Source organism: Gadus macrocephalus, chromosome 22 (genome assembly GCF_031168955.1).
Source record: "Gadus macrocephalus chromosome 22, ASM3116895v1".
NCBI classification, from domain to species: Eukaryota; Metazoa; Chordata; class Actinopteri; order Gadiformes; family Gadidae; genus Gadus; species Gadus macrocephalus.
Window position 1 is genome coordinate 15,257,515 of NC_082403.1, and position 11,907 is coordinate 15,269,421.

Consider the following 11,907-nt stretch of genomic DNA (forward strand, 5'->3'; position numbering starts at 1 on the left):
TTAATTGTTGCGCAAATGCTACCATAAACCTTTGACTTTTGAATAAATCAAACTAAGCACAAGGCAACTAAGATACGTGGTGACCAAGAACTCTTATATTGATGTTCAGTTTATTATTGGTGAGGCAGTGATGTAAAGCGCGTCGTGGTGTTTTTAAATGGATGAATGTTGTGCTAACAGACGGGGGGAAACTCCAGGCCTTGCAGTCCTGATCCTGTATGATGCAGAAGATGTCAATCCAACCGCACATGTGAGTGTTTGATATTGAAGCTTTCACATTGATTCCCACAGTATTTACCAATCTTTTATAACATTATGATCTTCTCAGTGATCTCTGCAGCGTGGTCGGTGGGAGGAGATGTGGCCGAGCAGTTGAACCAGGCTCTATCGGTGTAAGTGGCTTTCGATCAATGTTGATTTTTGCGTTAAAAGGATGAATATTGGATGTTAATGTGCTTGATTATGATGGTTCAGTACCTTGATTTAGTGTTTGGGAGTCCGCTTCCTGAAGACGTCCAACCTGTGTCTAGTTTATTGCTTCTCTTTCTGAAAAATGTACTCATCGCTTTGGTTAAAAGCATCTGCTAAATGCCCTCAATGTATATGTAGTTGATTAATAAAGCTAATTTACAGCAGTTTAGAAATGGCACGTCGTCTCCCAAGGTTTAGTTAAATATTGTACAACACAGCTGGGTGGACCTGAGGCTGGGGACCAGAGGGTAACCCCACTACCTGGACCAGTAATGGGGCAGCAGGGTGGACCAGGGTACCATCTCCAAGCCGCTCTGAAACTAATTGTTGAGGCTGATTATTTTTTATTATCTTTCGCAGATTTTCATTCTGACAGTAGTAGTTTATACATTTCTCAACGAGTCAACTTGTAAACTTGAAGTTAGATATTTTTTCCCCTTTACAAAAGCAAGGGTGTGCAGGTTTGACCTCCCCGGCTTTGTTACCAGATTTTGGACCCAACTACTGCCGTTTCATGTTAGGTCAGGACGCGTTGGTGGAGGAGGAGGGCTGATGGAGGAGAGCCGACGGAGCCATGGTGGACGAGAGCCGACGGAGCCATGGTGGACGAGAGCCGACGGAGCCATGGTGGACGAGAGCCGACGGAGCCATGGTGGACGAGAGCCGACGGAGCCATGGTGGACGAGAGCCGACGGAGCCATGGTGGACGAGAGCCGACGGAGGAGCCGTGGTGGACGAGAGCCGACGGAGGAGCCGTGGTGGAGGTCCTGCCTTAAGAATGATGTCGGGGTGAATGCAGCCAGTCTCTAAATTGATTATCACTCTCACTGCTACTGAACGGTTTCTGTTCTAAAATCGGTTACTTCAGCCGTCATCTAATATGGCTGATTTTGGACCCAACTACTGCCGTTTGTTAGGTCAGGACGCGTTGGTTGAGGAGGAGGGCTGATGGAGGAGATCCGATGGAGCCATGGTGGACGAGAGCCGACAGCGCCATGGTGGACGAGAGCCGACAGCGCCATGGTGGACGAGAGCCGACGGAGCCATGGTGGTCGAGAGCCGACGGAGGAGCCGTGGTGGAGGTCCTGCCTTAAGAATGATGTCGGGGTGAATGCAGCCAGTCTCTAAATTGATTATCACTCTCACTGCTACTGAACGGTTTCTGTTCTAAAATCGGTTACTTCAGCCGTCATCTAGTATGGCAGATTTAGAGAAAACCGTCCTTGGCTTAATGGAGCCATCAATGAAGAAGTTTTATTGAGACTCTAACCCCTCAATGTGAAGGCTAGAGTCTACGCTACTGGTACAAGAATTCTACAAGTTTTATCGTTTGTTTTAAATATTGAGTTTCAGCTGAGGCAGAAGACTGTTTGAATAATGTTAACAGTCAAATTTCAAATGTGTGCTGTTGAATTCACAGAATGTTCTACCATTCTCCTGCATAACACATTTTCAAGTGTGTGCATGGTTCTTATTTATTTTTTTAACTTGCAGTGTCTTCTATTCCTCTACATTTTACACCAAAAGCCAGTACTTTGGTTCAGAATGGTTTAAAAGAGGCGTCCAAAGAATAATCCCACCCACTGCTCAACTACCACCCCTGTTTGTTACAGACCCAATGCCCTTGGCTGATGGAGGAACTGCATCTGGAGGACGACCATGAATCTACCTGCCAACAGGTGGTACTGGTTTGCACTGGTTTGCATGAACTGAACATGGTGGACATGAGGCAAATTCCCTGCTTTTTGCTCCAGACCAGGACTCTGTGATGGAGGGGTGGTGATGGAGCCGTGCTGAGGACCTGCTGGTGAAGGACGTCCCTCGGTGGGGGGGGCAAGGACAGCCGACCCTGAGGTGATTATACCTTACACTGCCACCTCAATGTGAAGGAGTAGGCTGCTAGACTAGCCACTCCACCAGCCCTACATCGGTCTCTTCAGCCATCGTTTTGATCAGAATGATTTTGAGAAAAAAGTCGCTGGGTTAATGGAGCTGTGAGTGAACAGGATTTATTCACTCACAATTTTGCTCTCCATTTGAGGCTGCAGCGTCTGATTTCTCACATGAGTTCTGAAAGTTGTTATTCTGTAAAGGGGACGTATTATACCACCAGGTGTGAGTGTGATTAGCCTAACTGCCCCATATGACATCACTAGTGGGCGTGTCCACCTAGATCTGTGCTGTACAGATCATTCTACCAGCCTACCCAGTGGACCGAAGTAAACGTTGCTCATCTATCCAGCACAGATCTAGGTGTACACGCCCAGTAGTGATGTAATATGTGTCAGATTTTGGAAACGGCTTGTAAGGCTAATCACACTCACACCTGGTGGTATAATGTCCCCTTTTAAAAGGAAGAAAAACTGTCTACTGAGGTGTGAGAATGTTTTTTTTTTTCATATCCTGATTGTATCGCTGACCCACCAGGATCCGCTCGGATCTACGATCGCTACGATGCGACTGCAGAGGTCTCAGGAAGGTAAAGGACAGCTGTGGGTCATCATTGTGTTCAGTCATGTGACGATCAGAACTAAGTGATTCAATTATTTATGGAACTGAACAGCATTTTCATCAACTAGAATATTTCAGTGTTCTGACTTAAAAGATTACAAACTATAGCTGCTTTGCATTTGCTTTAGTTTCTATGCAAGTTCGAAAGAATAAAACAAATCATATTCAATGCCCTCATTAACACTCCAGCCAGGGCTTTGGTTTAAACTGGGCGTCACAAGAATACCCCCCCCCCCCAATTGCTCAACTACTACCACTGTTTACACAGACCAGGAGTCCTTGCCTGAGGAGAGCTGATGGAGGAGCCGTGCACCTGGAGAACCATGAGTCTGCCTGCCAACAAGTAGTACTGGTATGTTTGCATGAACTAAACATGACTTGTACTGGGAAACAACAGTTTACTACCAGACATTATAGCCAACTACCACTGATGTCAGACCATCAAACTACCACTTTGATTGTGCCCAGACATTGAGGCCAAACGGCCCTGTTTGTCCCCAAACAGGAAGGCGGGGCATAGGGAGGTGATGGAGGACCTGCCTGGTGAAGGACGTCAGGGTGGGGCGAGTGACACCCGACTCCAAGGGGATATCCACTGAGGAGAGAGCTGAAGGAGCCATGCATCTGGAAGGTGAGTCTGTTGCTGATGGAACTCTAAACGGGGTAGGATGGGGTGTTGGGCTCTCCATCAAATGGTGCTCGGTTCCACCCCTGAGTTCTCAGACTACATGGCATGGCGCACTTCTGAATTCACCAAGACTCTTTGGCTCGGATGGTCTGCCAGATAACTGAATCGTTGTGTCCTTTTGTATTCATATCATCCGTCTTTGTAAGGTGCAGTTGAAATGCTGTGTCCAGTCTGGGACACACACCTGAGCTGCGTCAAGCCTGTATCTCTGACCAGCTGGAGTCCCTTAGGTCAGAAGCCCACTGCTGAAGATGACATGGATATCGTGTTCATTGACTACAGGTGTAATAACCTTTTGATAATGTGACACTATCTAGACAGTCAACTGAACAATATGCTGTTTTCCTCTGTCCACATTTCAGTGATCAACAACCGCCACTCATCGCTGGCCTGTGGATTCATCTCCTTCACTCACACAATGTGACCTTGGCCTGTGGATTCATCTACTCCACACTCACACAACAGGACTTTGGCCTGTGGATTCATCTACTCCACACTCACACAACAGGACTTTGGCCTGTGGATTCATCTCCTCCACACTCACGCAACGTGACCTTCTCACCATCTGTTGCACGTTTGGATGCACCTAGCGTGTTCCATCGAGGGTTCCTTCCTCCCCACGGTGGGAGGGTTCCTTGTCCTTCAAGGCGTCGGGGTTCAGTGTTAGGGACAGAGTTAGGGACAGATGGCTGCGCTGGATTCACGATATACGCTTTGTGATCAAAATGGGTTCGGACATTGGACAAAACGCTTCCCAAAATGTTTCAATGTGCAAACGATTTTATAAAATGTATACTCATGGTGTTTATATAAAATCGTATATAACAAATTCTACCTGGTTGTGTGGCTTTTTCTGCATGTTGTGCATTATGTGATGTTTAATACTGACCATAATGAGTTAACCTATACACATCTACCCTACCCCCCCCCCTCTACCCTCACCTTGACCCCCCCCCCCCCTCTACCCTCACCTTGACCCCCCCTCTACCCTCACCTTGACCCCCCCCTCTACCCTCACCTTGACCCCCCCCCTCTACCCTCACCTTGACCCCCCCCCTCTACCCTCGCCTTGACCCCCCCCTCTACCCTCACCTTGACCCCCCCCCTCTACCCTCACCTTGACCCCCCCCCCCTCTACCCTCACCTTGACCCCCCCCCTCTACCCTCACCTTGACCCCCCCCCTCTACCCTCACCTTGACCCCCCCCTCTACCCTCACCTTGACCCCCCCCCTCTACCCTTACCTTGACCCCCCCCCTCTACCCTCACCTTGACCCCCCCCCTCTACCCTCACCTTGCCCCCCCCCCCCCCTCTACCCTCACCTTGACCCCCCCTCTACCCTCACCTTGACCCCCCCCCCCCCCTCTACCCTCACCTTGACCCCCCCCCCCCCTCTACCCTCATATTAGACATTCTCTGATACTATTGGCCGAGGCGGCGGGAAGCATATGGCGAGTGGATAGTGCCAAACCTAAGGATTCCCTGGAAGAGGCGAAGGAGCAGCCTACCCTACGTCGCCGTGGGAACGTGGGAAATTTTGAATGGGACTGCAGACGGAGACCAGCAGCGACGTCACGGCGGCAGCATGGAAGATCCGTCCACCGGCGGCGGTGTCACGGCGACGTACATAAGGAAATTCAGACAAAATGTACGTCTACTCTCGACGTGTGGATAAGTTCGTCGCCACTAAGACGCCTGCTGCCCTACGTCGCCGTGAGAACGCCTGAACTAGGTATGTGGCCACAAAGCGCTTCAGTGTGATTTTATGACGTAGTTTACGATTAACTAGTGTTTTATCAGGGTTCATACGGTCATGAAAAACCTGGAAAAGTCATGGAATTTTAAAATGGCTATTTCCAGGCCTGGAAAAGTGCTTGAAAAAAAATTAAATCCCAAATGTTTTGGAGAAGTCATGGAAATTTGTTTTATTCATATTTTCATGTCATTCATTTACCTGGGATGAGCAAAATTGTGGGTTTCTGTGGTGGCAAAGCATTTCACATTTCAAACATGGGAGAGGCGGCATTAACGAGCCATGCCAAAGGAAGCAAACATCAATGGTTTGGATTTCTCATTGTTAGTTTAAATACTACATTTGATCACTTTTTCATGTACACACCAGAAGTTTCTCAAAATGTTTAGTCATGGAAAAGTCATTGAAAAGTCATGGAAATCTATTGGTCAAAATGTGTATGAACCCTGTTTTATACAACCAGCACATTTATATCACTTGGAACAGCAATGTATAATGTAGGACAGATAAACTGTTGTTTAAATGTAGGCCATTTTGATGGTGCCTGTTTTGATACGGTTATTCACTCTCAAAGTAGACCTATTGTTTTAGTTGAGATAATGAATTGCTAATTTGTTTGGGTAAAGCGCTTCATTGTGATTTTATGACTTAGTTTAGGATTTACTAGTGTTTTATACAACCAGCACATTTATATCACTTGGAACAGCAATGTATAATGGTGTAGGGCGGATAAAGTGTTGTTTAAATGTAGGCCATTTTGATGGTGCCTGTTTTGATACTGTTTATTCACTCTCAAAGTAGACCTATTATTGTTTTAGTTGAGATAATGAATTGCTAATTTGTATGGGTAATTTACTGTAATTAAAATGGGTAGGTCTACAGACTTGGCATTAAACACCATTGAAAGTGTTATCTTTTACTACAGTATATCTGTTAAGAGTCACATTCATACTTGATATTTATATTAATGTAATTAGATAAATGAATTTGATTTGAAGGTTTATTTTGGTTATTGGTTATTGGGTTTATTTAATCAGTCATACAGAAGAAATTGTGTAGATTATTCATTGATTGAGATAACAATGCTAAGAATATCTGATCTGTGTAAAATAAAGGAGATGACAATGGCAGCCAACATAACCAGCGTTAAATCTCCTCTCTTGCCTGTTTTCATATTTCCTTGTACACACAGGAGATTATAGATCTACCAACACAACAATTTATTATCCGTACAATACCAAGAATCAACAGATTTTCACGATTACAATCATGAATACAATTTGAATTAAGCTCACATTCACAAACAAATATATTCTAAATGAATACTCTGAGCAAGCATGACAATACTGCAAGGCAAGCCATTACATCATGTCTTGTACTACACTAATGCTACTCAATACCTTTGCAAATACTTTGCAGGAGGGAGAATCCCAGCACAGTGACCTGACTGCAATCGTGTGTTTGAGGCACTTTTCATCCAACTCTACGAGCAGTACTGTGGATCAAGGCGCGTATGTGGAGTCAGGCACCAGTGTTTGAGCCATACCCCCACATCCGGCAAGTCATTATTATTAATATCATGGTGATGGAGAAAAGCACCACCCGGCTCCAAGTGATAAATACTGCAACAATCACAAGATGTTGAGTTTATAAACACTTTACCCAGCCAATAATAACCTAGTATCTGTGCCATTTCCTGTGTAGCCATGTTGTCATCTGATATTATGCTTTGTTATACAAAAAAGGTAATACTTTTAGGCACTGCACAGGGAGAACTGTCGCGAGCCCATAGAGGCTCCATCTTCTGTTCTGAGGCCTGCTCCTGAGCTTCCTCTCCAGTCAACCAAACCAGCTCTTCAACCACTTGCCCACACCTCCACTTCTCCTGCCTGCCTCCCAGATTCTGGTTCCTGTGGTTCCGGTTCTAAACCTGCAGAAGCGTCTCATCCCAGTTCCACGTTTTTATGCTTTGCCAGACCCTTATTGGATGACTACAATCAAAGCTTTTGTTTGGCCGTCTGCCAAAATAATACATGTTGGCTTACAACTAGTGACTACAATGAAGTCTTCTATCTGCCCAATAATGTTTTTCTTCTTTCTTGCCTTCTCAAATTCAACATTTGTATGGTTAATTATCTGCTGTCAAAGCACAGATTCTGTTGAATGATCGATGCTTAAAATTTACCCACCAGGGAAGTGGCGAAGAAACGATCCATTTTTGCATTGACGGCAATACAAAAATGACTACGCCGGAAGAATGTTTACCCGGTGTGACATCATTTCCGATTTTTGTGAGATAGGCCTATTGCACGAATAATTGGCGCTCCGGTATCAACAGGGCTCTCATCAAAAGGGCATGCCATTGTGAACACATGGAATCTGCGGTGAACGCAGCTTTAAATCCCCAAAATGGTTATGTTCCAAACTTAACCTGCACAAAACCTGGTCCGACCAGGTTTGATTCAGAGCATATGTTGCTATAGTAACTAACATACCGTGTTCATTTTGGAACGGAAACCCTAGGGTTACCGCAAACCCTGGGTTAATTTGCCCGGTTATGTGATAAAACCGGCTTTGTGGAATACCCCTCTGCCCTATGAAGTGACATCATGCCCATACAATCATCAAAACATTGAGATCTGTTTTAAAACAGTTTGTCTTTTTGACACATAAAAACTAACGTTTTTTATAAAATATCAACTTATTCATCAACAAGTCATTGGATATATTAATACCGGAAAATAATGAAGAAAAAAATCATATATATAGACTGGGAATCGAACCCCAGTCCCAACGGCGGCGGCGTGCATATCCTCTCCACACGGCGGCGGCGTAGCTTCTCCACACGTTCATGTCGTGGTTCATGTACTTCAGGGAGTCAAAGCCAAAGTTCCTTTCCCCCAATTCATTCTCAACCATGGCTGAGATAACCCCCACTACGAGTCTCGTTGTAGAAATACCAGAGACGAGAGTCCGACGTGTTATGCGCCATCACACCAACAGCAGAACGGTTATCCAACAAGGAAGTGTACAACACTTGCGTTACAGTCCTGGAGCTCTATATCTAAATAATATCATATAATACATAGATATCTATATCAAATAATACATATTATCATGGCCAAAAGCTGTGTGCACGTCCAGACGATATGAATCACAAAGGACTTCGTCGGGTTCTCCGACGTCTCTGGTTCTTCCACTTCCACATCAATCTGAAGAAGACGCGGTCGTTTGAGATTCATAATAGCCTATCGTCTGGAGGCTCACACAGCTTTTGGCCGTGATAATATATATTATATATTATATGATATAGATATCTATGTATAATATGGGTTTCTAATAGCCATTGCAATACATCCACCGTAAACAGAGCGCATGGTACCGTGGCTACAAGCTGCTCAGGGCCAGGTGATAATATATATTATATTATATTATATAGATATCTATGTATAATATGGGTTTCTACGAGCCATTGCGATACAACCACCGTAAACAGAGCGCATGGTACTGTGGCTACAAGCTGCTCAGGGCCACACCCCCACCCCCCTCCTTGACCTGCCTTGACACGCCCACCGTAACCAGAGCGAATGGTATTGTGGCTACAAGCTGCTCAGGGCCACACCCCACCCCCCTCCTTGACCTGCCTTGACACGCCCACCGAAACAGAAGCGTTTGGGGGAAGCTCAATGTGCGACTGGTTCGGAGTGGCTGTAACTCTGCACCACAGCTGAATTTCGGGGACATCTTTGAATACTGTGTTTGTGGCCCAGGCCCACTAATACCTATATTAAAGCATCCATAAAATAGCATGGCATGGGATCTTTAAGTGATTTCAATTATTTCCATCAGCATTTCAAGAAAGGTTGGAGCAATCCATGGCCTTGAGGTACTATGCACAAATGTAAGGGCTCGTCCGGGATTTGAACCCGGGACCTCTCGCACCCGAAGCGAGAATCATACCCCTAGACCAACGAGCCACTGATTCTATCAAAGATAAGTCAATTTCTGAATTTGGTCAAATGATAAGCAGGGGTGCAACATTTTCAGAACAATTGTTTAGTTCCAACTCATTGCCACCAACTTACAATATTCATTCTTCATTTGGACTGCCTTAAAGTCTGATTTTGTAATGCAAAAATAGTTACAGATGTCCTGTGATATAGTGTTGCCGAGTTGTCCAAGGTGCTGAATTTAAACTCCAGTTCGAGGAGGCGTTTTTTTCAAATCCTTTGCAAGGGCTTTCAGCTCTTTGCATTGAAGCATCATTTTGAAAGGCCTTTAAGAAAGAACAATATTTCCGGTTGTGGGGCCGAGCGTTCTAAGGTGCTGGATTAAGGCTCCAGTCTCTTAGGAGGTGTGGGGTCCAATCCTACCACCTCAAGTCAATAACCTGCGTCCTTGGAGCATTTTGAAATGCTTTTCTCAAAAGGCAATACTTTGGACTGACAATGTGTTGCTTAATTGCTTAGAATCCCCTCAAAAAAACTACAACATTCCTTGAATACCTACACAAGGTCTCATTTTGTTTATCTGTCATTGCCACAAACCAAATTAGGAGTGTATTATGTACACGAGAATCAATGCTAGATCATAAGCAGTAGTCGAAAGTTGAAAAACCTTAATGTGCTTTTAAGGCGTCTGAATGTACGTTTTGATCAGTAAATTACCAGTGAACAGTTTGAGTATTTTAACATTGCAGAATGTAATTTTCTGGTACACTCTAGAAATTCTGTCAGAGAGACGATGGCTACTCAGAATACTGTTTTTTTGGGAAGAACGTAAACTCTACAAGCCGCTACCGAGATTTAAACACCGATCACAGGAATCAAAGGCCAGAGTGCTAACAACTACACCAAGGATCCAGGGATAAAAGCACTTTATGAACACAGAATTGTCCAAAGTCTGAATAATTTGTACTCCTTTTTACATTTCAGCAATGACCTGTCCTGTTGTATTTGTCTCAAAAAATATTCCAATATATTTTATTTCCAACGAAAGAAGGTTTTCGGGTTGATGGCAACTAAGGCAAAAATATTCACTGGCCTGCCAAGAAAACTCCTTGGATTAAGTGATTTCAATGGGAGTCCTTCAGCATTTCATGAAAGGTTGGACCAATCCATGGCCTTGAGGGACATTGCACGACATTTAGCACAAAATTGAGGGCTCGCCCGGGATTTGAACCCGGGACCTCTCGCACCCAAAGCGAGAATCATACCCCTAGACCAACGAGCCTCTTATCAAACACATTTTTGTACATTTTTCAAGTAGGTCAAATGATAAGCAGGGGTTCAACAGTTTCAGAGCAAATGTTTAGTTCAAACTCATTGCCACCAACTTACAATATTCATTCTTCATTTGGACAGCATGAAAGTCTTATTTTGTGATGCAAAAATAGTCACAAATGTCCTGTGATATAGTGTTGCCGAGTTGTCCAAGGTGCTGTATTGAAACTCCAGTTCGAGGAGGCGTTTTTTTCAAATCCTTTGCAAGGGCTTTCAGCTCTTTGCATTGAAGCATCAATTTGAAAGGCCATTAAGAAAGAACAATATTTCTGGTTGTGGGGCCGAGCGTTCTAAGGTGCTGGATTAAGGCTCCAGTCTCTTAGGAGGTGTGGGGTCCAATCCTACCACCTCAAGTCAATAACCCGCGTCCTAGGAGCATTTTGAAATGCTTTTCTCAAAAGGCAATACTTTGGACTGACAATGTGTTGCTTAAATGCTTAAAATCCCCTCAAAAAAACTACAACATTCCTTGAATACCTACACAAGGTCTCATTTTGTTTATCTGTCATTGCCACAAACCAAATTAGGAGTGTATTATGTACACGAGAATCAATGCTAGATCATAAGCAGTAGTCAAAGTTGAAAAACCTTAATGTGCTTTTAAGGCGTCTGAATGTACGTTTTGATCAGTAAATTACCAGTGAACAGTTTGAGTATTTTAACATTGCAGAATGTAATTTTCTGGTACACTCTAGAAATTCTGTCAGAGAGACGATGGCAACTCAGAATACTGTTTTTTTGGGAAGAACGTAAACTCCACAAGCCGCTACCGAGATTTAAACACCGATCACAGGAATCAAAGGCCAGAGTGCTAACAACTACACCAAGGATCCAGGGATAAAAGCACTTTATGAACACAGAATTGTCCAAAGTCTGAATAATTTGTACTCCTTTTTACATTTCAGCAATGACCTGTCCTGTTGTATTTGCCTCAAAAAATATTGCAATATATTTTATTTCCAACGAAGAAGGTTTTCGGGTTGATGGCAACTAAGGCAAAAATATTCACTGGCCTGCCAAGAAAACTCCTTGGATTAAGTGATTTCAATGGGAGTCCTTCAGCATTTCATGAAAGGTTGGACCAATCCATGGACTTGAGGGACTTTGCACGACATTTAGCACAAAATCTAGGGCTCGTCCGGGATTTGAACCCGGGACCTCTCGCACCCAAAGCGAGAATCATACCCCTAGACCAACGAGCC

General features: G+C 44.4%; 2 long non-coding RNA genes and 3 other non-coding genes across 6 annotated transcripts; 2 read left to right on the plus strand and 3 right to left on the minus strand.

Moving 5' to 3' along the window:
• LOC132450630 (uncharacterized) lies at positions 1-2,594 on the plus strand. Its single transcript, XR_009523889.1, has 4 exons — positions 1-250; positions 329-392; positions 993-1,260; positions 2,085-2,594. It is a non-coding gene; the product is annotated as an uncharacterized LOC132450630 (long non-coding RNA).
• Positions 2,595-3,248: 654 nt separating this feature from the next.
• On the plus strand, positions 3,249-3,866 carry LOC132451104 (uncharacterized). Of its 2 annotated transcripts, none has more exons than XR_009523971.1 (3): positions 3,249-3,334; positions 3,488-3,613; positions 3,817-3,866. It is a non-coding gene; the product is annotated as an uncharacterized LOC132451104 (long non-coding RNA). The 2 variants fall into 2 exon arrangements; XR_009523970.1 differs by having other exon boundaries at positions 3,823-3,864.
• Positions 3,867-9,328: 5,462 nt separating this feature from the next.
• Positions 9,329-9,400, minus strand: trnap-cgg (transfer RNA proline (anticodon CGG)). The gene has a single exon. It is a non-coding gene; the product is annotated as a tRNA-Pro (tRNA).
• A 1,183-nt stretch (positions 9,401-10,583) lies between these two features.
• trnap-ugg (transfer RNA proline (anticodon UGG)) lies at positions 10,584-10,655 on the minus strand. Its single transcript has one exon. It is a non-coding gene; the product is annotated as a tRNA-Pro (tRNA).
• Positions 10,656-11,835: 1,180 nt separating this feature from the next.
• On the minus strand, positions 11,836-11,907 carry trnap-ugg (transfer RNA proline (anticodon UGG)). The gene has a single exon. It is a non-coding gene; the product is annotated as a tRNA-Pro (tRNA).